The sequence below is a fragment of the Dendropsophus ebraccatus genome, chromosome 15 (genome assembly GCF_027789765.1).
Source record: "Dendropsophus ebraccatus isolate aDenEbr1 chromosome 15, aDenEbr1.pat, whole genome shotgun sequence".
Taxonomy (NCBI): Eukaryota; Metazoa; Chordata; class Amphibia; order Anura; family Hylidae; genus Dendropsophus; species Dendropsophus ebraccatus.
The window spans coordinates 16,910,418-16,938,128 of NC_091468.1; the positions used below are offsets into that span (position 1 = coordinate 16,910,418).

The window sequence follows — 27,711 nt, forward strand, 5'->3', positions numbered from 1 at the left end:
CCTTATTATATCATAGCATAGGAGGATTGGGGAAGGAGTAGCCCTAGTTCTTGTTTAGCTTATATTGATGAATATCTGTTATGGCTATTCATTGTCAAAGCGGAAGTCAGGCTGGGGGTCTTTAAAGGTCAACTCTAGTTGATGGTTACCCGTACAAAGATGGGCTCCAGGTGTCACAACATTTGTTGTAATTCTCTTTACAGCGTCTCCTTCTGGGATGTGACTAGAGGGGTGATTGGCACCATGTTTTGTCTGCCATTAATGGCCATGCCCCTTGAGGTCCCGCCATATTGTTTTACCGCATATAATTAAGGAACCGTCCATCTCCTATATATTAATTTATTAAAATTGTCGACCAATTGACTTCTCATAATAGTGGGTGGGTAAAAAGTAAGCAAGATTAGCATCCCGCTGCCCGTACAATTATCACGGGCCGGACAATATATAAGTGTACGCTAGAGAATAGGCCTGGTGTTTATAGAAAGCATTAACTTTCTAACGTCCTCCTGAACTCCATTTGTTACATATTTCGTCAGTCAATAAGCCTTTGTCTAAATCAACGTTTAACGTACAATTGCTCGCCTGCAAAAGATCCCCATGTGAGCTGCCTTCACGCCTGTTACATACCAGCTGCTGTTTCAACAGCATTTTCAGTATCTTTGTTCTTGAGCTTGTGTGTATTCAGGGGCACAGATTTCCGTTCCTATTAGTTAAGCATCTCTCCCGAGGCTATCGCCATGTTCGTATGGAGATGATATGCACTCCATCATTGCTCCTGACATATTTTGCTTTGGAGTTCCTCGGAGATCTTTTAAGGATTTCCATTCCTTGTCCTGTAGACAAGCTGGCAAATTATGGGCCTTGATAAACCAGAGTGTACAACAGGAAGTCTATCAGGCCAAGGCTACTCCATTAAGCTATGATATCCATCCATTATAACTATGACCTCTCGTGAGCTTGTCATTGGCCTTAGTCCAGGTATGACAAAAGCTTTACCAGTATCAATGTCTATGATATCATTGTCTATAATAGACTCTTGCTGGAGAAGCAATGGTTCAATGAATGTTAATGGTTTTGTAGGCAAGTTCAATTCATTGTATGAACTAAAAAGTCAATGCCATTTAAAGTGATGAATCCAAGGGCCATCCCACAACCTACTCTTAATATATAACTATCAGGCCGGGTTCACACACAGAATGGCACCAGCCGTTCTATGACCCGGCCGTGTCACAGAACGGCCGTTGTCAGTGAAGTTCATCCTGACCAGTACTGCAGAACTTAATTTATTTAGAATTGGGATGCAGGCGCATTTAGGTGTGCCGTATCCCAATTACCCATAGCTGACAATGTAAAAAGCGCCACTGTCCAATGAATAGTTTTCGCTGGGGCCGCTTGGAATCCCGGCCAGAGTGTATACTATGTGTATACACTCCGGGCGGGATTCCATTGACTTCAGTGCAATGTGAATTTTCAATTAATCATGGCTGGTGTTGCAATTTGCAACAATGGCCGTGATTAATTAAAAAATTTACGTTGTGTGAACATAGCCTCATAGTGCAATCAATATGTATGTGTAACAGGTACGGAAAAGCAGATCAAACGAGATCAAAGGTTCGATCAAACTTGAATGTTCTCGAACCTGCAGCTTTTGATTCCCTGCAGGTCCTATTACACGGGCCCATGGGGGCCTGATAATAACTGTAAACGAGCACTCATGTACTGGACCTATTACACTGGCCAAGAATGGTTTAACAAGGGCTGCATGGACATCATTACCAATGTCCCTGCAGCCCTTGCTTAAACTGCATACATTACCTATCCATGGTCCAGAGCTCCTCTTGCGGTCCGCTTCTTCCTGGGTCCCGCACGCTGCAGCTTTAGAGTGGCCTGTCTTAGCTGAGAGGTCGCTCAGCCAATCACTGGCCAGTGATTGGCTGAGTGGCCTGTCAGCAGCGCGCGGGACCCGGGGAGAAGCAGAGCGCAGGAGGAGCCCTGGACCATGGATAGGTAATGTATACACTTTGCACATTGCCAGCCGCCGCCCGCGCACCGCTATTACACGTAGTGATACGCGGTCGGTGCCCAACAATTATAGGTCCAAACCTATATCAACGATCAGCCAGTGATCGTTGTCATCGGCTGATCATTGTGTTTATTACATGGAACAATAATCGGCCGGATAGGGCCTATTATCGTTCCGTATAATAGGGCCCTTATTGCCCCTTTTAATCTAAGTGGGTGTTACTGGCCCTTTAAACTGCACTGTGAATTTCCTCTCCTCATTGTCTATGTGAATCCATTGCATGTTCTCGCCTCCATGTTGATCATCCCCCTGTTCTTCTGTGCCAGGTATCAGATTGCAAGTAGAGATGAGTGAACCAAATCCTACAAACCAAGATCCGTTACAAACTTTGCAAAAAGTTTGGTTCAATACCAAACCAAACCTTTTGCAAAGTTTGTAATGCATTTGTAAAGATGGCAGACACACAATTTAATACACATAAAAAAAAAAAAAAAGGTATGCTCACCTGTCTGTGCTCCCCCCGCTAATCGCAGCTGACTCCAGCCAAGTCAGCAAATCATTGACTGGGACAGTCAATGGGACAGAACCACTCAGCGATTGTCTGAGCAGGCTGCCACTCGTGTCTTAGGAGGGGCAGGCCGCTGAGCCAATCACTGGCCAGTCCCGTCTCTGACAGTAAGTGATTGGCTAAGCAGGCTGTTACTCTCATCTTGGGAGTGACAGCTGTAGACCCAAAAGTCTTGTCTTGGGAGCAACAGCCCGCTCAGTCAATCACTGGCAGAGGTGCTGTCCTGTCTCAGTTAGTGATTGGCTGAGTTGGTTAGAGGCAGTTGGGGGGGGGGGGGGGGGGACACTGGAGCCAGACACTGGGGGCAGCAGTGAAGCAGGACAGGTAAGTATTAATGAGCAAACTTGCTAAACAGCACAGAAACAGCTAAACAACAGTCTGCAATCAATTAGCTGTTTTAATGTGGATCGTTTATGGTTCGGAAATCGAACTTTGAAAATTTTGTTTATCTCTAGTTGTAAGTGCAAATACAGAGATATCTAATAGGTCAAGCAGCATGGGTGTCCTGGAAGTGCATTGGGCCTAAAACTGACCTTGGACATAAGATCTTCTTATTGAGACCCCCCTCTACTAAAGCTGACCTTGGACATGAGATCTTCTTATTGAGAACCCTCAGTCGCGTATTATACCAGGTCTGTTTCAGGCAGAAGCCTGGGGCCCCAAGCTCCTGAGGGGCCCATGACCACCCAAACAGACTTATTCCTTCAGTGGTGTATTGCCTCCTGGCTATAGTTCTGCCATGTTTTAAAAAAAAATGGCCCCTTTTTTTTTTTTTTTTTTTTTTTTTTACCTCGATTTGGCACAAATGAGGGCATCGTAACATTATCTATCCTGTACTATGAACACCACGCTAGTGCTGCCATAGTTACAGTGGGGTGGAGGGGCCCTGGCTTGGTGGACAGCCCGGGGCCTATAGTAAAGTTATTCCACTGCTGGACCCCCCTTTACTAGACAGACAGTGAACCTCTAACAAGCCTATGGAGCATGTCAGCTACACATGGTGCCCCAACACTTCCATATTATAGACCTATAGGCCTGTATGGTGTGTCTGTACAGCAACAAGAATACTTCCACAACAGGGTGTGCAATTTTACACCTTTGAGGGGAGAATTATCAAACATGGTGTAAAGTTAAACTGGCTCAGATTCCACCTTTCATTTTCCAAGTAATCTGTGATGAATGTAAAGTGGATTCTGATTGGTTGCTAGGGGAAACTGAGCCAGTTCTACTTTACACCCCCTTACTGTCTGTATGAAATTGGGGGCATAATGTTACAATTCTAGAAATATACAGAAGCATACAAAGTCAAAGTAATACGGCCGTGTGTATATCAGGCCTTACATTCTGTAGGGCGCCTATGAAGGTGGCGATACTCCTTTAGTTTGTTATCCTTATGTAATGGTCTCCATGGAGACAAGACATGAGCAACTCCTTACTAAGCTTCATGGGAATGAGCCATTAACACACGCAGGCCTGGAATGGTTTTCGAGTTAGTCTCCCACCAGTACAGCCCAGCTCCATCTCTAGTGACCCAGTCATTTCCAGAAAGTCATTAAACATGTCAGCTGAAATCCGTGATACCAAGGGAAAGGCCTCAGTAACCTAATTCCTAAAGACAGACTCACCCCGGGTAAAACCGTGTGTCATTTTATTTTTTACGAGACTTGACTTTGTCTGTCTCCGTCTGCATTTCTATAGGGTGCAGAGTTCACGGGTCTGTTAAACATTACATAAAGTCCATTGTGGAGAAGTTGTTTTTCTGGTGAAACACGTCGGGCCGACGGGTTTATCATGCCACCTACTCGATGATTTATATAAAAGCTTATAAAAAAAAAAAGCTAATGCCAGATATTAAATGACACAACACAAAGATCCTATCCGTCCCTCGCACTTTGGCTTTTGTAACAATGTTTCCATCTGATTTCGGGAAGTCTGACAGGAAAGTGCCATAGGGATTCCTCTCGGTCATGGTGCAATTTGAGGAGCCATTAACGCCCACTGTATACCGCGTCTGACATGTTCTCCGCTCAGCTGTGGTTACTTAGGACATCACCACATGTTCGCAAAACAATGGTGTCTGAACCTAATGAAGGTTAAATTGCAGCTTTTGGGAATGTAACTGAGAAGCCGGGGCGCAAAACACAGCTGTGTATCAAACTCAGGCATCTTTTGTTACTGAAATAAACCTGGATCAAATTCACATTGAATCTACAGAAATATCCCCAAACATATTGAGCCCTGTTTGCTAAACTGGGCAGATTGGCTTGAAGTCTGTCATAGCTTTGGTTGGAGGAGCGATCCTGCAAATCCTGAAGTATACGGCACTGGACACCAATGGCTTCATTGTATTATGTGGTGGTAAACGTGATGAGATAATGAGACATATATATCTATGTATATCTAATATATATATATATATATATATATATATATATATATATATATATATATATATGATACAATGACATTGGGGATAAACCCCATGTCCATGCCACTTCATCTATACAATTCTTTCAGATCAACTGGTGCCAGAAAGTGCCAGAGATTTGTCATTTACTTCTATTAAAAAATCTCAAGTCTTCCAGTACTTATCAGCTACTGTATTTGTTGCAGGAAATGGTGTATTCTTTACAGTCTGGAGAGCAGAAGAGGTTTTCAGGATGGAGGTTTTCAATGGAGATTTGCTGCTGCTCTGGACAGTTCCTGACATAGACAGAGGTGGCAACAGAGAGCACTGTGTCATACTGGAAAGAACACCCCACTTCCTGTAGGACATACAGCAGCTGATAGGTAATGGTTTTATCAATTCTGTGTTTTATTGATTTTGAAACAAGTAACAAACAAACATATGCAAGAATTTGAACTCCCCTCGCAGGAGGAGTGCAGTCAAAAAGAGTGGTAATAGTTACATAACAGAGTAACAACTCTTGAGGTTAAACAAACGATAACATAATACCAGGGAGCCACATAAAAGACCACTTCTGGTGGATACCATAATGGAGGGGATAAGTAGGGCGTGAAGCAATGCTTGGTACCCCAGGTGGCAAAAACACCTGAACGAGCTATAAACTAGTCAACAGTGACACACATAAACACAGGGGTGGACAAGGACAAACATGGGCAAAGGGGGGGGGGGGGGACAGGAAGAAGGGGGAGAAAAGAGGAGAGGAGACCTGGAGGGGAAGTGTATGGGGGGGGGGGAACCCAGGCACCTGAAGATTCAAGTATTGGGGGAGGAGCGGCAATCCGGCGGCATCAGTTTGTGACGAGGTTGAGGGCGTGGTCGGGCTAGGTTGTAGGAGTGTAAGGGCCCTATTCCACCGGACGATTATCGTTCAGATTATCGTTAAATCGTTCGAATCTAAACGATAATCGTTCGGTTGAAATGCAGTTAACGATTAACGACCGAACGAGAAATTGTTGATCGCTTTATAAGACCTGGACATATTTTTATCGTTGCTCGTTCGCAAAACGTTCGCATTGAGTAAGACGCCGTTCGGTTGTTCGCAATAGATACGAACGCAATAGCGAAGAAATAGCAAAGATGAAACGATCGCAATTACGATCATAAGTAACGATTATTGTTCCATGGAAATGAGTGAACGTTTTCAGGTCTTTCGCAATAGCGGTCGTTTGAGATCGTTAATCGTTAACGATTATGCAAACGATAATCGTCCGGTGGAATAGGGCCCTAAGTTGCGTGTAGTATTTGGATTCCAGCCAAGGTTGCAATTGTTTAAGGTATCTGTCATGGGTCCTAGTGGCCCAACTCACTAGCTCCTCAAATCTGCATATCTGATTTACTTTTTGAAACCATTCCTGCGATGTCGGTGGTTGTGTCTGTCTCCACTTCAACGGAATAAGCGCCTTGGCTGCAGCTAAGAGGTGAGTAGTCAGGGTGTTTCTGGAGGGTGTATAGCCATCAACCGGAAGACTTAATGCAATAATAGGCATAGAAAGGCTTACTGTGGATCCTGTCAGTTCAGTAATCACCTTTTCCACTTTAGTCCAGTAAGGAGTCAGCTCCACCAAATGTGAGTCAGTGAACCAGTGTGGCGAAGACATCGCCAGCATTTATCTGAAGGGGCCAATTTGTAGGCGAAGAGCCACTCAGGTGTCTTGTACCAGCGGGAAAGAAGTTTAAAGTGGTTTTCTTGGAGGTGTACGCATCTGGAGAAGCCGTGAGAATGCCGCAGCACACGTTGCGTCTCCGATTCCGTTAGCGTTATATTTAATTCTTTCTCCAAGGACAGCAAGTATCCTGGTTTTGAAGTAGTAGAAAGCGAGCTAACCAGCTGGTACAAGAAAGCAATAGAGCCCGTCTTCTTTGTGTATTTGAGGTAAATCGTTTCCAAGTCAGTGGGCGTCATGGTTGGCGGGTCCTTGCCCAGCAGCTGTTGGAAGCATTTGGAGATATGGGCAACGTGTAGGAATGTAAGCGTACAGGAGTCCAGGCGCTGACGTACTAAAGCCTCATCCAGTTTGTGATCTGCATTTAATAAGTCTGCGATTGTGGTGGTGCCAAAGCATCTCCACATATGGTCATAAGTGGGTGTAGGATCACCGACCAACCAGGGGACCAGAGCTACCGGCATAATCAAAGAGGGCGCCGGCATTAGCTGGGGGCGTAGACCCTTCCATACCTGGAGGGCTCCCTTCAGCATGGGAGGCAGAGACGGGTCACGGATGACTTTCTCTGAGGGCAGCCATAGCTCATGGAATTTTAGGCCGTTTACAGAATCGGCAGCCAGGGGACAGACAGGCGTAGTTGCGGTAGACGGGGATGTAAACTCCAGCTATCAACTTGAGATTTTTTTAATAGAAGTAAATTACAAATCTGGCACCAGTTCATTTTAAAGATTATTATTATTATTATTATTATTATTATTTTTTTTTTTTTTTTTTTGTGAACTACTCCTTTAGGAAGTGTTGTTGTGCAAAGTGGGAATTTATTTATTAAAAAGGCACTACAGAAAAACTACAGTTTCAGTTCAACTGGTGTCAGAAAGTGCAATTTGTAATTTATTTCTAATAAAAAGGCTCCAGTCTTTCGATACTTATCAGCTGCCGAATGTCCTGCAGGAAGTGGTGTATATTCTCCAATCTGATACAGTGTTCTCTGCTGCCACCTCTGTCCATGATAGGGACTGTTCAGAGCAGTATGAAATCCCCATAGAAAACCTCTCCTGCTCTTGACATTTCCTGACATGGACAGAGGTGGCAGCAGAGAGCACTGCTGGTTTCGATCCATTAAATTGTTGTTTCTTAGGTGATTGATCTATCTATCTGTCTGTCTATCTATCTATCTATCTACTTTATAGCTATACTTTATAGTGAGTCGTTTATTTTTTCTGATTCTAATAGAATCAGGGATCAAAGTCTGCTCTCCATTCATTGCATGATGTCACCCATCTATTTTATCTGCCGCCAAATAACATGCACATCAAAACTAATTGTCACTTCCCCCATACATAGTAATTACATTTTATACATTGGGATTGATGCCTAATTCTATTGATGTTTGAAGAACTATATTTTAGCCTTCTGACTATGGGAGGAAAATTACATACTGCTTTACTATGTTGAGTTACAAGATATTGCATACCAGGGTCACTCTGACAACACTTCTTGTCCCTGTGCTCCAGCAGTTCAGTATATCCATTGGAACTCCTATGGCACCAAAGAAAGGATCTCTTTATAATAGTCTAGTAGATTATTCTCAGTCCATTAAAGGGAAAGTAGAAAAAATATCCCCATCTGCTTACATTGCTACATAGCTATTTAGGTAGTGAGACTATTCATACCTTTTGTATAGTTTTATGGGGCTACAAACATCTAAAATACTTTATATCACTACTCTGAAGTGTCATAAAGATGGAGTCAGGGCACATCTTCATGGAAATAAAAAAAGAATAGCGATTAGCTAAAATGCTAAATGCTTTTTACTTTTCAAGTAGTGATGAGCGAATAGTGAGATATTCGAATATTCAATATTCGTACGAATATCCAGCGAATATTCGAATATTTGATCGAATATTCGATCCCATTAAAGTCTATGGGAACAAGTATTCGATTAGTGAAAAACATCTATTTGACCATTTGGAGGGTGAAACCAGAAGCTGGGGGATTTGAACGCTTATTGAATAGTTATCGAATATTCGCGGGATATTCGTACAAATATCGAATATTCGAATATCTCACTATTTGATTGAATATCTATTCGATCGAACAGTATTTGCTCACCACTATTATCAAGTCCTGGTATTACTCTTACAACACCTCCTGTCAGTATTCCTGCAACACCTCCTGGTATTACTTTTACTACACATCCTGGTATTATTCCTACAACACCTCTTGGTATTACTCTTACAACACCTCCTGTCAGTATTCCTGCAACACCTCCTGGTATTACTTTTACTACACATCCTGGTAATATTCCTACAACACCTCCTGGTATTACTCTTACAACACCTCCTGGCATTACTCTTACAACACCTCCTGGTATTACTCTTACAACACCTCCTGGCATTACTCTTACAACACCTCCTGGCATTACTCTTACAACATCTCCTGGCATTACTCTTACAACACCTCCTGGTATTACTCTTACAACACCTCCTGGCATTACTCTTACAACACCTCCTGGCATTACTCTTACAACATCTCCTGGCATTACTATTACAACACCTCCTGGCACTATTCCTACAACATCTCCTGGTTATACTCCTGAAAATTTCCTAATATTACTTTTGCAACACCTCCTGTCATGACCTCTGCTATACACTAAAGACATGGCACATACTATACATTTGAATACCTTTTTATACTTATGTACTGTATATCTGCCGTGGGTGAACCACTGTTTTCCATAAATCCCAATAAAACAGGAGTAGGTGGCCCAGATATAGACCCTTGTCTTTTAGACCAGTCATACATGCAGTATTAAAGCCAAGGACAGGAGAGGATCGGATTACTAGCTGTATACCAGTATCATTATTCCGTATAATACTGGTGTACTGTATGGAATAGGTTGCTACTGTTTTTCAGTCACACGGACAGACTACTCATTCTGAAAAGGACTATTGGAATATTTTTTTAAGCTAATGACCAACGATCGTTATATCGTTCGAATTTAAGCGATAATCGTTCTGTGTAATTGCAGGCAACGGTCGAAAAATCGTTCGTATGTCGTTAATTGTTGTAATTCCACATTCGTTCGCTCAAGTTCCGCATTTCAGTGTAATTGCACATTGACCATTGTTTTGCAGAAGGACCATGGGTCTCCAAACTGCGGCCCTCCAGCTGTTGCAAAACTACATTTCCCATCATGCTTGGACAGCCAAATCCAAAGCGTTAGCTGTCCAGGCATGATGGGAGTTGTGGTTTTGCAACAGCTGGAGGGCCGTAGTTTGGAGACCCATGGAATAAACGATCATAGGAACGATCATAATAACAATCATAGTAACGATCGTATCTAACGACCATCGTTCTGTGTAATATGGTGAACAATTTCAGGTTAACGATAAAAAGTCTTGTTTGCCATCGTTTATCGTTAGTCGTTAATTGTTAAAAATCGCTCCGTGTAATAGGACCCTAACTGCGTAAATTGTTTGCTTTACCTTTTTTTGCCTCCATGATGCCACCTCTGTTCAGCAAAAAAAAGTCAGAATTCTGTTTACTGTCATCTGAAAGCATTGCATTATGGGAACTTAGGCAACAGTTACTGTCCATGGCTAAGCTGTTTGGTCAGAGTGGTTTTAAAATGCTTAACAAGGGAAACTAGAGGTGAGCGAACCGAACTTCCCGAGATTTATTCAGAACCTTCCAAAATGTTTGTTTCAGTACCGAGCCAAACTTTTTGCAATGTTTGGCGAGATTGCAGCTGCACACTTTAAAAAAAAAAAAATATATATATATATATATATACTTGTCCTGCGCTCCCCCGGTGTCCTCCTCTGAGTCCAGCAACTTCCAGCCTACTCAGCCAATCACTGACTGAAGGGACAGCGCCGTGGCCAATGATTGGCTGAGCGGGCTGTTACTCTCATCTCTTGTGGGTGACATCCCGCTCAGCCAATCCCTGGCTGCTGCATTGTCCTTTCTCAGTCAGCCAGTGATTGGCTCGGTGGGCTTTGACAAACTGAAACAGGACAGAACTGTGGTCAATGATTGGCTGAACAGGATTTTATTGGCTGCAGGGACTGAAGAAGAAGGAAACCAGGGGAATGCTAAAAGGTAAGTATAGATAAGCTATTTTTTTTTTTTTTGCAGTAATTCTAACTTTAAGTTAAAGAGGTATTCTAGGAAAAATTTACTTTTCCTCTATCCACAAGATAGGGAAAAAAGTAAGAGATCGTTGGGGATCCAACCTCTGTACTTCCCATCAATCTCCATATCAGGCTCCGGATTCTGTGTAATGAATAGAGCCGTGGGTACGGCATGTGACCCGCAGCTCTATTCATTCCTATGTAGCTGACAGGAACAGCCTAGTACAGCGCTCTTCCAACACACTCGGCTCTTTCCGTCAATCCATACGAATGAATAGAGCCGCGGGTCACATGCCGTATCCGCGGCTCTATTCATAATACAGAAGCCAGGAGCCAATACAGAAATCGGTGAGGGGTGGTACAGATGTCGGATCCCCCACAATCTTCTACTTTTTCCCGTTCCTGTGGAGAGGGGGAAAGTTGGTTTCTCCTGGAATAATACCTCTTTAATGTTCGGTAAACCTGCCAAACCGAACTTTTGAAAAGTTTGCTTATCTCTTAGGGGAACCATCAGCATTTTGATAGCACTTATATGCTACAAAAACATGGCCACTTGCTTCCAGAGACAACATCACTCTTGTCTCAGGTCAGGTGCGGTTTGCAATTAAACTCCATTCACTTCAATAAAAACTAAGTGGCAAACCCCACCCAAACTGGAGACAAGAGCGGTGCTGTCTCTGGAAGAAAGTGGCCATGTTTTTGTAGCACTGGATAACCCCTTTAAATGAAAAAAAAATAAATAAAAAATAAATAAAAAAATGAATGAATAATAATAATGCAACATATAATTCCAAAACAGTAAAATACGAGGGAAGTAGAGAACACAGTTTTTTTTGCTGTCCTTTACCATAAAGTATCGTAATATCCTGCTTAGTCATCTGCTATGTATATGTTTCCGGGACAGCTGGATAAAAGCCATGACATCTCCCCCATGAGGTGTTATCCTGTTCCAGAGCGGACATATCTACCAAACTATGCAATGATGACACCTTCCCCGTTCCTCTAGTGCTGCATACCCGGGTCAATGTGCCATCGGGGACCATAGTGGCGCATTACCAGACATAAATATAACTAATAAAAAAGCAACACAGAATTTTTCATTCTCTTGGGAATTTTTTTTTTCCACACATAATAATGATGTGTTTACGGCTTCTCATTGTGAAATATGTTGTGTAACTCATAAAACATGACTGGAATTGAGCAAGTGGTCACTGGAATGCTGAATGTTACAAGATGGACTCAGAACAGCACATGTAGCACATGTCTTCTATGACCTTTCCAACGAATATCACACCCCAACGAGTTATGATAAGCAGGGTGGGAAAATCTTGGAAATGTTTTTTTACTTTTTTACAACTTTTTTGTTCTTTCAAAATTTCTAAAACTTCATATATGACTTCATCTATATTTATTACCTAATAATATGAATTAGATTTCCTATTTTCCATGTCATATAGTATTAAAAAAAATATGAGCTGAAGGGCCATAGGTTGGACAGCCCTGATTGAAAGTGTGAAGCATAATTATTTTAAAGGAGACGTCCCACAAACAATGATATTTGTGGGCAAGCGGGGGTGGGTGTGAAAATAACAAACAAGTTAGCACACCCATCCCCGTGCCTTGTACTGCCGCTGACTGCCCGTTCACTGCACTCAAGGTCCTGCAGCTCTGCTAGTTACAACATCACAACCCCGGCTGAGTGCTTGCCCGCTCAGCCAATCAGTGACTGGGGCAATACACCACCACAATCGCTGACTGGCTGAGCAGGCAATCGCTCTGTGACTTTGCTGCTGCAGGAGCTGGGTACGTGCGTGCGCGGTTTATGAAGTGCGGCGGCGATCGGGATCCCGGCGGCAGCACTGCGAGGCACGGGTAAGTTACCTCGTTTGTTATTTTCACACCCTACCCAGCCTGCCTGCAGATTTCAAAGTTGATGGGACTTCTCCTTAAGGCTGGGTTCACACTATGTATATTTCAGGCAGTATTTGGTCCTCATGTCAGGTCCTCATAGCAACCAAAACCAGGAGTGGATTGAAAACACAGAAAGGATCTGTTCACACAATGTTGAAATTGAGTGGATGGCCGCCATATAACGGTAAATAACGGCCATTATTTCAATACCACAGCCGTTGTTTTAAAATAACAGCAAATATTTGCCATTAAATGATGGCCATCCACTCAATTACAACATTATGTGAACAGAGCCTTTCTGTGTTTTCAATCCACTCCTGGTTTTGGTTGCTATACAGCCTCACAAATACAGCCTCAAATATACATAGTGTGAACCCAGCCTTAATGTGTTTAATAATATGGTGACATATTTTGAAACAATGTAGAACAATGCTTTATTTATTATGTAGGCCTGCCCCCAAGGTGCTTACTTGAAGTCTGCTTACTTGTGGTAGGCTTGAATATCTAAAAAGGAGCCAATCGTCCTTTGAGAACTAGCAAAGCCACAGTGTAAAGTACGGACACGGTTACATCAGTCTAACCTTACCCATACACTTTACAGTAAAGTTGACCAAACCCGGCAGTGGCGGTGGGTTTTGGCCCATGGTACATTGTGTATGGTGCCTCCGGAGTCTCCACTTATAGATGATGTCAGTGGAGATAGAAGGTGGGTGTAATGGAATTACACTGCCCAACCCCTGTTTACCTTAGGGAAAGCTGGCACCAGACAAGGATGGCTATGGCTTAACCTTAACATATAAACATTTGGTCATGCTGAACATTTCTATGTATAAAGAGGCAGGAAGAGATAACTATCAGGTAAACAATTATTCAGGCAGGTTATTGAAGATGTATTGGCACCTTAAAGGGGTACTCCGGCACTGGCACCAGTTGGTGGCTTCATTTTTTCTTCACTTCCGGGTTTGGGCTTTACCATGATGCACTTTGTCTCCTGTGATGTCTAACTGACTCTGTAGAACTGTTGGATGGCTTACAGCTTGCTCAGCCAATCAGAGCTGAGCAACCTGAGTCATCTGACAAAAGGGAGGTTGGCTCAACAGGGCTTAAACCCGTCTCCCTCTTGATGATGTCATTGTCACAAAATGGCTGCCACAGAGCAGCCTGGGGTCAACAGTCATTAGGTGAGAATGAGTTGACTTCGCTTCCTGGTGGGGGGTTGAGGGGGGAAAACATAGGGAAGGGGGACAGATAGGTTATTGAAGCATATTACAAAGTTATATAACTTTGTAATGTGTTTTACTGGGAAAAAGTTTTTCGCTGGAGTACCCCTTTAAGACAAAAGTATAACTACAGTGTCTAAAAATGCCCATAATGTTGGGCAGGAAGCAGCCGAGCAAAGAAACCTAAATTAATGAAGATTCTATTGACTTCAAATTAAAAAAAAAAGCTTTCTGTTACTTCTTTTCCTCTTTCTTTGTGGGTGAAAGTAATAGCATTTTATTTCCGCTCTTTAAAAAAAAAAAAACCCTAAATGCAAATATCTAGAACAAGTGAACTTCCCTTTAAGAAGTCTTTACATAATGAAATATTCTTGTTGCAGCATGCGAAAGAGAAAAGAGTTTTCACGATAATGATTGCATTTGAGCGATAATTGGCTCGTGTAAACACAGCGAACGATCCACGGACGAGCGAGAAATCGTTCATCGTGATCTTTCAACATGTTCTCAAATTGTCATTGGTCGTTCGCTGAAAATTTGCAGATCGCTTCGTTTAAACATATTCACTCTATGTGTGAGATGGGCTTAAGTGATCTTAAAACAACTGCAATAACGATTTTTTTCTAACGGTTTATCTCTTCGTCTAAACACTGATCGATATAAAAACCAAATTGCTGCTTCTAAATCGTTGAACGATCGATTGGGCGAATTATCGTTTTGTGTAAACGCACCATAAGCCTTGCTGTATAGTGGAACACTGGGTGGAGTATAGAGGAGTAAATCACAGAAATCGATTGCAGTCTCGATATCGCTGTGTATATTCATGGCTGGGCCCCATTATTCTATACAAGAAAAAGGAATGTTTATACTTATTGTCTCTTTGGTTTTCTTATTTCCTTTTTTTGGCAACTTCTCGGAAAGTCCAACTTGTACTTGGTAAACCTGGGCAGAGGTCATGGCTGTCTAAATTTGTTGAGCCCAATTAGGGTTTGGGTAGCCATTCTTTATGCTTATTAAGGGTAGAGCAGAACATGAAGTTACTCCAGAAAATCCTATGTCCACTGATCTGCCACAACTACCATGCCAACAAGAAGAGTAGAATCCTTGAGTGACCACTCTCTTCTTCATACTCTTGGCATGCCAGAACACAAGGCTCTTACCTAGAGTGGTATACCATTCGCCCTACTGTACGTTATGCTAAACTACACTACAGAGCGAGCAACATGCAAAACTCATACCAGCTGCTGTGCTGTTTTAATGCTTAGGGGCCTAGATCACAATAAACTTCATCATAAAGTTTAGACAGCTGCCGTCCTAACATCTGTTCTGCAGACAGCTATCTCTCCAAATCCCCGTATTAAACAAGTGCACGCCTGGCTCGGTGGAGTGTGCATGTATTCTGAATGGGGAGAGAGGATAAAACTGCTACCTAGCACCACTCACGGTAGCCTATCTACCCAAGAACAGAAAGATCAGGCATGCTGAACATCAATCTTCCCAATCTGCCCCAACATGTGATGCCACAGGAGACTTGGGAGGCCCCCATACACATTAAATGAGGTTAGGATCACTGGAACTGCTGCATGGTAGAGGCTGGAGTTCAGGGATGATGTACATCAAGAAGTTGGAGATAGGGTTTGGTTTCCGGGGCTGCTACTGTCAGGACCAGTAGGTAGGGATAAGACCCGACAGTGGGCCCTAGGCCTGAACCCACCCATTGTCCCTACCTACTTGCCTCAAACAGCCCTAGGCAGCCACGAAGGCGGTCCCTGCTCTGGTGTAAGTGTAACACAGAACAAGACAGACAAACAAATAAACACAAAGGAGAGTCAACAAGCCAAAGTCAAAACCAAACGGGCAACGCAGTACAAAATGAGTAAACAAACGGTTAGTCAAAATTCAGGTGGGAGGTCAGATAACATGTAAATCGAGCAGAGGAATTAGGTACGGGGATCGCAGGAATAGACAGGGGGAGCTGGTATCAGGGTTTGAACCTCAATAGCCAGCGATGAGAGACTGGCTCAGCTTTCTTTTATGAGGATCAAGAGCCTAGTCCAGATCCCTATTGGACCTGCGCTCTGATCTTCAAGGTTCCGGACAGGCAGAAGAAAAAGTCAATCAAAAGCCTTGCTCAGCTGCCGTAATCAAGTCTAGCAGAGCTCAGTGTAACTCCTGCATTGCTGAAAGCTGAGAAGCAAGCGGGTGTGTCACACAAAGGCAAAAACAGGCCCAGTTCACACCAGGCTACTGCACATTCCTGACAGCTACACAATGAGAGATTGGGCTGGGTCTAAATTAAAAAAAAAAAAAATGCTTACAATAAGGGGCTGGGGCTTATGTACATGACTGGTTATTGTCAAGTCCATATAGACCCTATGATCCCAATAAAAACATTACTTAGCACCGCAGACGGTTTACACCCTGTGACATTCCCCCACCACCCCAGTTACGGTAGACTCAGTGACACCTCTGTCCTCGAAATCCCAAAAACATAACCGACAGTCACTCAATTTATAACCATGCCCAGAGGATGTACCTCCATCTGGTTCACACAGGTTTGAAGGCACTGGTAACAAACACCTGTGGTCCCAAATATCCAACCCCCACCCCTAACAGGGTTACCTCTGACTGCCATCATAAACCCAAATAATTTACCAGGCAGTCCAGAACCTGTCAGTTGTTTTGCTCCCTTAACTATGAGGCACATAATCTCGTACACACCACCAAAGGCGGGACATAATAATAATAAAAATAATAATAATACCATTTATTTGTATAGCGCCAACAGATTCCGCAGCACTTGCTTGGACATGACACCCCACGTGCGTATATCCCTTCCAGCAAACATAAATGGCTGCACTAACCTCCTCACCCTCTCCTTATATACCTTATAACTCCCTCTTATCCCACCGCTTCATTTACCAATAATTTCAATGCATCTCATTAAAAGACAGTACTTACTCCTCCGCCCCTATAACCAGCCCCACCTTAAGCCCCCCCCCTTACTCCCCCCACTAAAATCACCCCCACCTTTAACTCTAGGCCACACCTAACTCTGCTTTCCTACCATGCCAACTAGCCCCATCCTTCCAACCCCAGTCATAGAGGCCTCCCTACAGGCTTTGCCCTAGTCCGGCCATTACTGTTTTCAGAAACTCTTAATCACGCCGACTGGCTGCAAGTGCCATGCAGAAGCCATCATACTGTATGACTATAGACAGCCCACCCTATGGCTGCCATTAGATCGTGCCACATGGTAGGCTTTGTACAGCAGCTCTCGTAGGAGGAGGCCATGATTCCTCCAGTCAGCAGAGTCCAGATTCAGAGATGGTGCAGAGTGCATCTGGTGGGCACAGTCTTGGTTGGGTACAGTAAGTCCAGACCATAGACAATACTCAGTAATCCAGACCCTAGCGCCAACCTTTTGTGGTATATATTATATTGTATTCTATATTGTATTTCAGTATATATGATATTTTATTCAATATTAGGCCATGTGCAGACGCTTTAAGAGACCGACCGTTCCGTGACCCGGCTGGGTCACGGAACGTCCGGTCTCTGAAAAGATCATCCCGACTGGTACTGCAGTACCGGCCGGATGATCTTTTCCGGGCCGCAGATTTCTGATGCAGGCGCATTTGTGAGCGCCCGCATCAGAACTCCCCACTACACACTATGGAGCAACCGTTCGTTTGAATAGCGCCGCAGAAAACTGACATGTCAGTTGTTTGTGGCGCAGGGAGAGATCCCGCCCGGAGCGTATACTATGTGTATACGCTCTGTCCGGGATCCCATAGCCAGCAAAGGCACGTATTAATCACGCCATTGTACAACGGCCGTGGTTTACAAAAATATACGTTGTGTGAACATAGCCTTATATTGCAGTATATATTGTACTATACAGTATATTATATTATATTTGACACTGGGGTCTAGTGTAATTGCAGCAATAAGGTTGCATCATATCTATATTTTAATGTCTAGTTCACACAACGTAAAAATAAGGGTGAAATACGGCCGTATTTTGACCTTATTTCCACATTGTGTGAACATAGCCTAAGGTCTGATAAAAAGAAAGTATGCCCTCATACAGGTATATACAGCTAGTATTGGACCATTGGGAGAGGTATAAATCTCCGTGCAGTGAGCTCCTCTTGGTGGAGGCTTCGGGTAGCCACTATGACAGTAAGCAGGATTACCAATCCAATGCTGGGCCTCCTTACACCACACTGCCCATAGGCCGATGCCATGTACATTGTAAATCCCCTTGGTATTGATGTACATTGAAGGTTGTACTGGCATCAGAAATCACTAAGAATGTGGATTATACATTGTAACCATCCCTCATCTACGCCTGTCAGGGCAGCTCGACAGCCCTTGTTTGTTTAGCCATTCCTGAAAGGCCTTTGGCACGACGCGGCACATTTCTGTACAATGGTTGGCAGCGCATGCCACATACGGCCTATATAGCAATAAAATATAGCCCTAAGCTGGTTGTGAGGTAAAAAAAAAAATCTCCTGATGGAAAACAAGGCACAGCTAAAACCGGGACGGATTGGCTTTCCATTAGACCCATGAGATCAAGGTCTGTTTGTCAACAGATTTTCAATAATCTCGGCTTCCAACGTAACCGGAGAGCGCCGGAGGAAAACATGTCGGGGCTTGGAAGCAAATAGCTGACCAGAAATAACAGGCAGGAGTGTGCCACATTCATGGCTTTACGTGTCGCGGGGATCATTTCAGCCAACGGACTCACCCTTGTAAGATGATAACCTTTCATTTACATTCAGGAGTCAGAACGAGTTCAGTGCAAAGCTGGGGATGAAGAGACTGTAATGAAGAGGACGAGGAGCTAGAAGGATCCCTCATCAGGATTTACTAGAATTACTTTCTGGATTGCTGGAAGGATCTTTCCACCACCGCCTCCCATACATTTTTCCTTCTCCTCCCTCCCATGGCGTATGGCTTGTTAGGTCAAATGTGATAGATGACATTCTAACTTCATTGGGCCAAGAATGTGTCATCACATATGGGGGATAGTGGACGTCACTACTTCTGTACATAGAGAGATACAGTAGATAGATGAAAGAGAGAGAGAAAGAGACAGAGAGAGAGAGACAGAGAAATACAGTAGATAGAGGAAAGAGAGATAGACGGCTAAAATGTTATTGAAAAGTGGTATTCTAGAGAGAATGTTCATTATGGATAATATATGTTGAATATCTGTTACAGGAAATGTGGTTTGGATAGATAGATAGATAGATAGATAGATAGATAGATAGATAGATAGATAGATAGATAGATAGATATGTGGTGTCCCACCACGGGTGTTGCTATTGGTTACACCCTTCGCAAAAGCCTGTACTTATTGTAAGTAAAGTAGTGATAAAGTTTCGCCACTAGATGCCGCTATCATAGATATCCATACTAAAATGCTGCACGGCTGAAGGATGGAAAGGGTTATTTTTTATGTGTGTGTCACATGGATCTGTGAACCTATAGGAGTCTTTCCTCTTCTATCATATCATCTCTCACTTTGCTTCTTATACACGCTGGAGATAGGAAGTCACATGGGTGACAGGAAGTGTAGGTCAGTCTTTGTCAGGTTCCTGTATGGTGAGGAAGCAAGACAAGACGCACATAGCAGTTTCTCTTCAGCTAGCGCTACACAACACTATGCAGTGTTAAACCCTTCACAGGCGAGGATAAGTCAGAGATCATCTCAACCCACGCCGTGGACTAGGAGAGTCACAGTGCAGGATAGTATCCACAAAAGCCAAAGAAGCTAGGGAACTGATCCGGATAGAGCAAAGTTGCTAAGAGCCTAGGAACTCTATCTCGCAACGCGGTTATCAGCAGGGAACCCTCAGCATTCCGCTCATCCAAGGTAACAAGGTCTGGGGTCTTGTTTCACCCTCTAGGATGGGTCCCGAGACACTGGTAGGGCATTAGGTGGTGCAAAGACCCAAAGGTCAAAACACGGGCACAAGTATTCTCTTCTTCTTCTCAAGTATTCTTCTACCTCATCATCCAACATCCCGGCATAGCACAGTACTACTTGGGTTGGGACTCTCACAGCATCCTCCTCTATGCTCCTCTAATTCTTTGTATCTCTCATTATGCAACCCAGTCGGCACGACTGTACTCTTTGCTACACTCCTACCGCAGATCTGGATCTGTGTATCAAGTGTGACGTACCCTGTCAAAGCAAAGTTGTATGTTCTGCTGCACACAAGTACTTTCGGAGTAAACAAGAGATTATTTCTGATAAAAAGACTCTGTGATTCTTTTCCCCGTACCAGTACAGTATACACACACTCATTGGGACATTTGCCCTTTCTGTGGGTGGCGGTACAGATAGTCCGGGAAGGTCACTACACCACTCCAGCCCACCGCGATAACAACCCAAGGGCCCGGCAGGACACTGACCACAGGGGAACAAGGTGTAACCGGCCCTTCAAACTAAAAGCAGGTGTGCCACCATACCTGTGTGCCCAACCAGCACTGGCATCACAACACAAAACCCTAGGGTCCGGCTACATCTTGGCCAACCACCAAGTGACCGGCCGTTCTTCCACCATAACACCTCCGGAGGTCACCACAGATAATTAATAGATAAAAGATAGATAGATAGATAGATAGATAGATAGATAGATAGATAGGAGATAGATAGATAGATATATAGATAGATAGATAGATAGATAGATAGATAGATAGATAGATAGGAGATAGATAGATAGATAGATAGATAGATAGATAGATAGATAGGAGATAGATAGATAGATAGATAGATAGATAGATAGATAGATAGATAGGAGATAGATAGATAGATAGATAGATAGATAGATAGATAGGATATAGATAGATAGATAGGAGATAGATAGATAGATAGATTGATAGATAGATAGATAGATAGATAGATAGATAGATAGATAGATAGGAGATAGATAGATAGATAGATAGATAGATACTGTAGATAGATAGATAGATAGATAGATAGATAGATAGATAGATAGATAGATAGATAGATAGATAGATAGATACTGTAGATAGATAGATAGATAGATAGATAGATAGATAGATAGATAGATAGATAGGAGATAGATAGATAGATAGATAGATTGATAGATAGATAGATAGATAGATAGATAGAAAGATAGATAGATAGATAGATAGATAAATAGATAGATAGATAGGAGATAGATAGATAGATAGATAGATAGATAGATAGGAGATAGATAGATAGAGAGATAGATAGATAGATAGATAGGAGATAGATAGATAGATAGATAGATAGATAGGAGATAGAGAGATAGATAGATAGATAGATAGATAGATAGATAGATAGATAGATAGATAGATAGGAGATAGATAGATAGATAGATAGATAGATAGATACTGTAGATAGATAGATAGATAGATAGATAGATAGATAGATAGATAGATAGATAGATAGATAGATAGATACTGTAGATAGATAGATAGATAGATAGATAGATAGATAGATAGATAGATAGGAGATAGATAGATAGATAGATAGGAGATAGATAGATAATAGATAGATAGATAGATAGATAGATAGATAGATAGATAGATAGAGAGATAGATAGGAGATATATAGATAGATGATAGATAGGAGATAGATAGATAGATAGATAGATAGATAGATAGATAGATAGATAGGAGATAGATAGATAGATAGATAGATAGATAGATAGGAGATAGATAGATAATAGATAGATAGATAGATAGATAGATAGATAGATAGATAGATAGAGAGATAGATAGGAGATATATAGATAGGAGATGCTGGTGTGCTGAGGATTATCTGGACATATTTTTGGGGATCCCCAAGCCAGGGGACTGACTCCGTATAGCACCCGCCTCATGCAACTTTGGATGTGCGGCTTTCTCCTGTTTCTAGATAGATAGATAGATAGATAGATAGGAGATAGATAGATAGATAGATAGATAGATAGATAGATAGATAGATAGATAGATAGATAGATACTGTAGATAGATAGATAGATAGATAGATAGATAGATAGATAGATAGATAGATAGATAGATAGATAGAGAGGAGATAGATAGATAGATAGATAGATAGATAGATAGATAGATAGATAGATAGATAGATAGAACTAGTAGGGTGCTCTACATTGCTTGTAGCCCAGATTTTTTTAAAAACCCTCCCTAGATGGACAGATGTTGCTGCAGGACTACAAATCTCACCAGGGCCTCCTAGTGGTCAGGGGTCCTTACAGCATCTTACATTGGTAGAGAATCAAGCAATTAGATAGTTCAGCTCACCCAGCCAGTGCACGACCAAAAAAGCCAGGATACATAGGAATGAAAAACGTAGGTCAGCACATCCAATAAAAGCTTCGTCTTTATTTTCTTATTCCATTAAAATCAACAGAAAGGCAGATACAAAAAAATATTACATTGGTAATCACTGGTGTTGTCCTATGGAGCCAGCCATAAAATACCGAGCTATAAATCGAGCTTTGAGTCGGGCTGATTCCCTAACCTGGCGTATCAGGGTGCTAATCTTCCCTCGGTGGGACCGTCTTTAATTTGCATAGCATGTAGCAGCAGATTTATTATCTTATTATTAGAGCGCAGTTTATTTAGCTCATTTAGAGGGATTATCCGGAGCTGTAACGTTAATGTGGTGTTTATACTATCAATGATACAGCTGTAAGGGCCGGGATTCACATGTTCTCTCTTACATTGTATGAATCTGAATATCATCAAAGGACTGATTAACTTGGCCGTCTTGTTCCTGAACAAGTGTGCGGGGTGCTGAGTGACACCAATTTGCCAAACGATGCAGTTTCTTGTAACATTTGCACGTCTTCCCACGACCTGGATTTGTTTCCATGCCATTGCCGGAGCAGCTGTCCTCGCCATGAAAACATCTGGAATTGTGGGTAATGACTGTGGATCATTGGGTGCCCCCTCCTCCCCTCAGAGGATATGTAACACAGACTGTCTACTGATATGGTTGTTGTTCTCATTGTCCCGCATATGGTTGTAAACTCTTTTTCTAAGGATTAGGCAAGGTCTCAGCATCCAGACACCAACCATCAAAACTTCTCATGTGTCTGTATGATGCATCTAGAGTTTTTATTTTTATTGACAGTAAAACTTTAATTGTAATTCTGTTTGTCCTCGTAGGGGCCTTTAAAGGGGTAGTTATAAAAAAAAAAAAGAAATAATAATAATAATAATAATTTTAATTATTATTATTATTATTATTATTATTATTATTATCTGGTGCCAGAAGTTTGTAATTTACTTCTATTAAAAAAAAAAATTCAAGTCTTCCAGTGCTTATCAGCTGCTGTATGTCATGCAGGATTTGGGGTATTCTTTCCAGTCTGGAGGGCAGGAGAGGTTTTCTATAGGGATTTGCTACTGCTCTGGACAGTTCCTGACATGGACAGAGGTGGCAGCAGAGAGCATTGTGTCAGACTGGAAAGAATGCATCACTTCCTGCAGGACATACAGCAGCTGATAAGTACTGGATTTTTTAAATAGAAGTAAACTACAAATCTCTGGTACTTGCTAGGACCAGTTGATTTGAAATAATTTTTTTTGTGAACTAACCCTTTAATCTGTGATCCATTAATCTTTTTCATAAGGAATAGGGAACCTTTGGCCGCCCAACTGTTGAAAAACTACAATGCCCATCATGCCTGGGCAGCTAAAACTTTGGCAGTTCAGTAATGATGGGAATTGTAGTTTTGCAACAGTTAGCGGTTTACTCTGTCATTGCTTCCTCACAGGCAAACTAAGATGGAAGATCTAGGGACACTTGTTAGGCCTCATGCTGTACAGTTAAACATCCTTTTCCCTCACTTTTCTATGTCGTACCATCAATGTGATGAAAGATGGAACATTTTCCTAGTAAATAATGATTCACAACAGGATCTAAGTGGTTAATCAATCTGAGACCAATGTTTTTAATAGGCTCCTAAATGCACAGGGATGTGAGTATACAGCGTGTAGTGCTACAATCTTCTGTAAACAATGGATATTAAAGGGGTTATCCAGAATTTTAAAAAAAAAATTGCTGGCCTATTGGTAAACATGACTAACATGTTATGCTTACCTCTCCACGCTCCCCTGGTGTCCTGATGCAGCCTCTCCATTGTCCCCTGCTGACTGCAGCTCCGCTACTTCCAAGGCAAACTCATCTCAGGAGTGACAGCCCGATCAGCCAATCACTGGACACAGGTTGTCACTCCTGAGACAAGTTTGTCTCCAAAGTAGCGGAGCTGCAGACAGTGGGGGACAACGGAGAGGCTGCATCAGGACAGCAGGGGAGCGTGGAGAGGTAAGCATAACATGTTAGTCATGCTTACCAATAGGCCAGGAATTTTTATTTTTTTTTTATTCTGGATAACCCCTTGAATATCCATTGTTTACAGAAGATTGTAGCGCTACACGCTGTATACTCACATCCCTGTGCATTTAGGAGCCTATTAAAAACATTGGTCTCAGATTGATTAACCACTTAGATCCTGTTGTGAATCAGTATTTACTAGGAAAATGTTCCATCTTCCTTCTCATTGATGGAGAGTCCGCATCAGGACAGCGGGGGAGTGTCAAGAGGTAAGCATAACATGGGAGTATTATATATATATATATAAAATTAAAAAGCAGATACTTAAAGGGGTATCCCTCTGCTGGGATCCCCACCAGGAATCATCTGTAACCTGCAGAATATCCTGACAGTAAGCTGTTCCCCGCAGTGCCTTCACAGGTGAAGTTAAGCATTACATAATTTGAATTCAAATCATGGAGTTGTCTGTGTAATGCAGCACAGGACGGGTCCTCCAGAGAGGGAGACGCTCTTTGTAATCACTCTCTACTCTGACCAAGAGATGAGGAATACAAGAGGTTACATGAAAATGAGCAGACTAAAGTGAACACTCCTTTTAAAGGGTTAACGATACATATATACACTTTTATGTTGGAGTAGGTGGAGAGAAAGTGTGGATTTCCTCTGGTTCACCCCTCTTACTGGGCTCCATTCCCCATAGGAACAATAGCAACCACACTTGTACTTGATTTATGAATGTATCAGTCCTCTACCTTACACATGTGTAATAGAGATTATTCACACCCTCCAACTGAGCCCAGGACTACATGTCATCTAAACTGCTGAGTATAAAGAAATGGAAAACATAAACATCACACTATATCAGATATATACATTCTTCCACCTGTTCACAATCGATGTCCATAGGGGGCAGTATTTGAAAAGTTATTCTTGTTATATCTAGGACATTCTAGTAAACTTGTCAGGCCAACGGTTGCATAGCTTTTATAGAATTGCTTTTCTTTCCACAAACTTCTGATATAGTAGAGATGTCTTTGTTGGGGGTCTGGGTGCTGGCACCCCCCACCCATCCCTTTTGTTGGGGGTCTGGGTGCTGGCACCCCCTACCCATCCCTAAAAGCAAGAAAATCTCCAGTGAGTATTGTGTCCCTTTATTTCTGTTCTGTTTGTAAGCAAAGCCAGAAGCATACAGGATCATAAAAGATCTATTACACATGCTTTTAAATAGTGACTATAACTTTTTGGGAGATTTTTCCTTTTATCACCTCGGCTGGTAATAGGATAATAAAGTCCTTCCCAAGCTATACAGAATATAAGAAACAGTCAAAACGGATTGAATTATGACTAGTACAGGATCTCTAGGGGCGGTGCTTAGCACTTTCTCTGTGTAATTGGAATCTTTGTATTAAGCCCCGCCCCCGAGGAGCTGCACTAGGCTTAAATCACTGTATCAGTTTTACCATCAGTGTAAAATCTTGGTGATTTCTAGAAATACACATAGTATACGCTATCAATGTATAGGCCTGATCTGACTGTCAGCAGAATTAAGGCACCTAAGTGAACAAGACCAGACACAGCTGCATGTGTGGACCCAGAGACCAGACTTCCATCTATATCACATTGAATGATTTTAGTGTAAATATCTTTTTCGAGGAATCTAAAATCCCAGCTGACCCTTCTATTGTTATACATATGGACACTGGAATGTTTTAATATTCGATTCCTCATTAATAATGGAGAGATCTGATCAGAATTGCTTACATACAGTATAAACATGTTGTGAAGCCTCCGGGACGGAAGGTACAATAAAATAAGGTAGAAAGGTTAAGTAATCTGTCATAACTGGACTGATAACTTACTTTTATTGTTTGCACAAGCGGCTTAAACATAATAAATTGCTCAATCACTTGGAAACCTCTTGAGATACACATTCATGTATGGCCTGAACTATTCACCTTTCTTAAAAAAAAAAAAAAAAAAAAAAAGTTTAGATATTTGAGAGAACTGAAATGCAATCAAGCATCGCCGCGCCGTCATTAATCTCTTCAGCTTTTCTCTGTATTAGATTCCTCGTGTTTTTGTGTCTTTGTGCATTTGTTGAGCGCTCTTGATGGGCAGTCTATAGGGCCGGTATTTTAACTCTGTGGGGTGAGTGACTACTATAAGGCCATCATCAAACTGAGGTTGTTTTTTTTTTTTGCTTTTTATAGGCACAAAAAAAATCATAAAATCCAAGGTTTTTTATATGTTCTGTTTGGTGTATTGGTGTCTTTTTTTTTTTTTTTTTTTTTTTACATGTATTTTGTCCAGGAGTTTTTGAGGCTTTATAGTGAAGACTTTGAGAAAAATAACATAAAAATAGTTTCATACAGACTCTTGAGTATTACAGGCTCTGGATTATATAGGTATTCTTATGTCTTTTTTCAATTCTTAAAAAAAAAATAAAAATGTATATATATATATATATATATATATATATATATATATATATATATATATAATCTGCAATATGTAAAGACCGAACACAGTCATTACAGGTTTGTAGATTGCTTCTATTCAAAAATCTCCAGTCTTCCAGTACTTATCATCTTTTGTATGTCCTGCAGGAAGAAAAAAAAATCTTCTAGAGTGGTGTTGGGAGAGGGGTGGAGAAGCCATACTTACCTTCCATGCTTCCCTGATGGATGTCGTGATCAGAGCACTGCGAGATGCTGTGGCTGTATAATGGAGCTCCTGCACCACCCTTCCTGATCAGCAGTCAACCACGCTAGGCATGTCTGTCATGGGCTGAGGCAGAGGATATAGATGTACGGGATAGGCAACCTGTTTAATTCTCAAAAATGCAAGATTGAGTTGGGAGATGAAAATGATTAAGCTACCATAGACTTAAGGCCCTACTACATGAGATGATTATCGGCCGTATTCGGCCAATAATCGTCTCATGTAATAGAAGGCAGTGATCAGCCGACATGAACAATGTCGGCTGATCGTTGCTGTTGTTTGTCTTTCAACATGTTGAAAGACAAGAAACGACTATGATAGCAGCGATCTGCCGCCACCGCCCGTGGAATAGGAGCAGGGGTAGTGCGACGCTAAACAATTATTCACTAAATAACACACATTACAAAGTTAAACATCTTTGTAATGTATGTTATGTTAGTGAATGGTCCCCTTCCCCGTGTTCCCCCCCACCCCGGAAGTGTGGTGCATTATACTTACCGCATATGTGTCGACCCCCAGCCGTCATCCTATGACAATGACGTCGTCTTGTCCGTCCCTTGTGCCGGTCCCCCTCTGCCGCGTCATCAGCTGCTCAGCCGCGATTGGCTGAGCATAACTGTGCTCAGCCAATCGCGGCTGAGCACAGTTAAGAC

At 42.1% G+C, this 27,711-nt stretch overlaps 1 long non-coding RNA gene across 1 annotated transcript; it reads left to right on the forward strand.

Moving 5' to 3' along the window:
• Window positions 1-3,958: 3,958 nt before the first annotated feature.
• Window positions 3,959-27,425, forward strand: LOC138774507 (uncharacterized). The gene is made up of 3 exons (XR_011360328.1): window positions 3,959-4,221; window positions 5,205-5,381; window positions 26,944-27,425. It is a non-coding gene; the product is annotated as an uncharacterized lncRNA (long non-coding RNA).
• The last annotated feature ends 286 nt before the right edge of the window (window positions 27,426-27,711 follow it).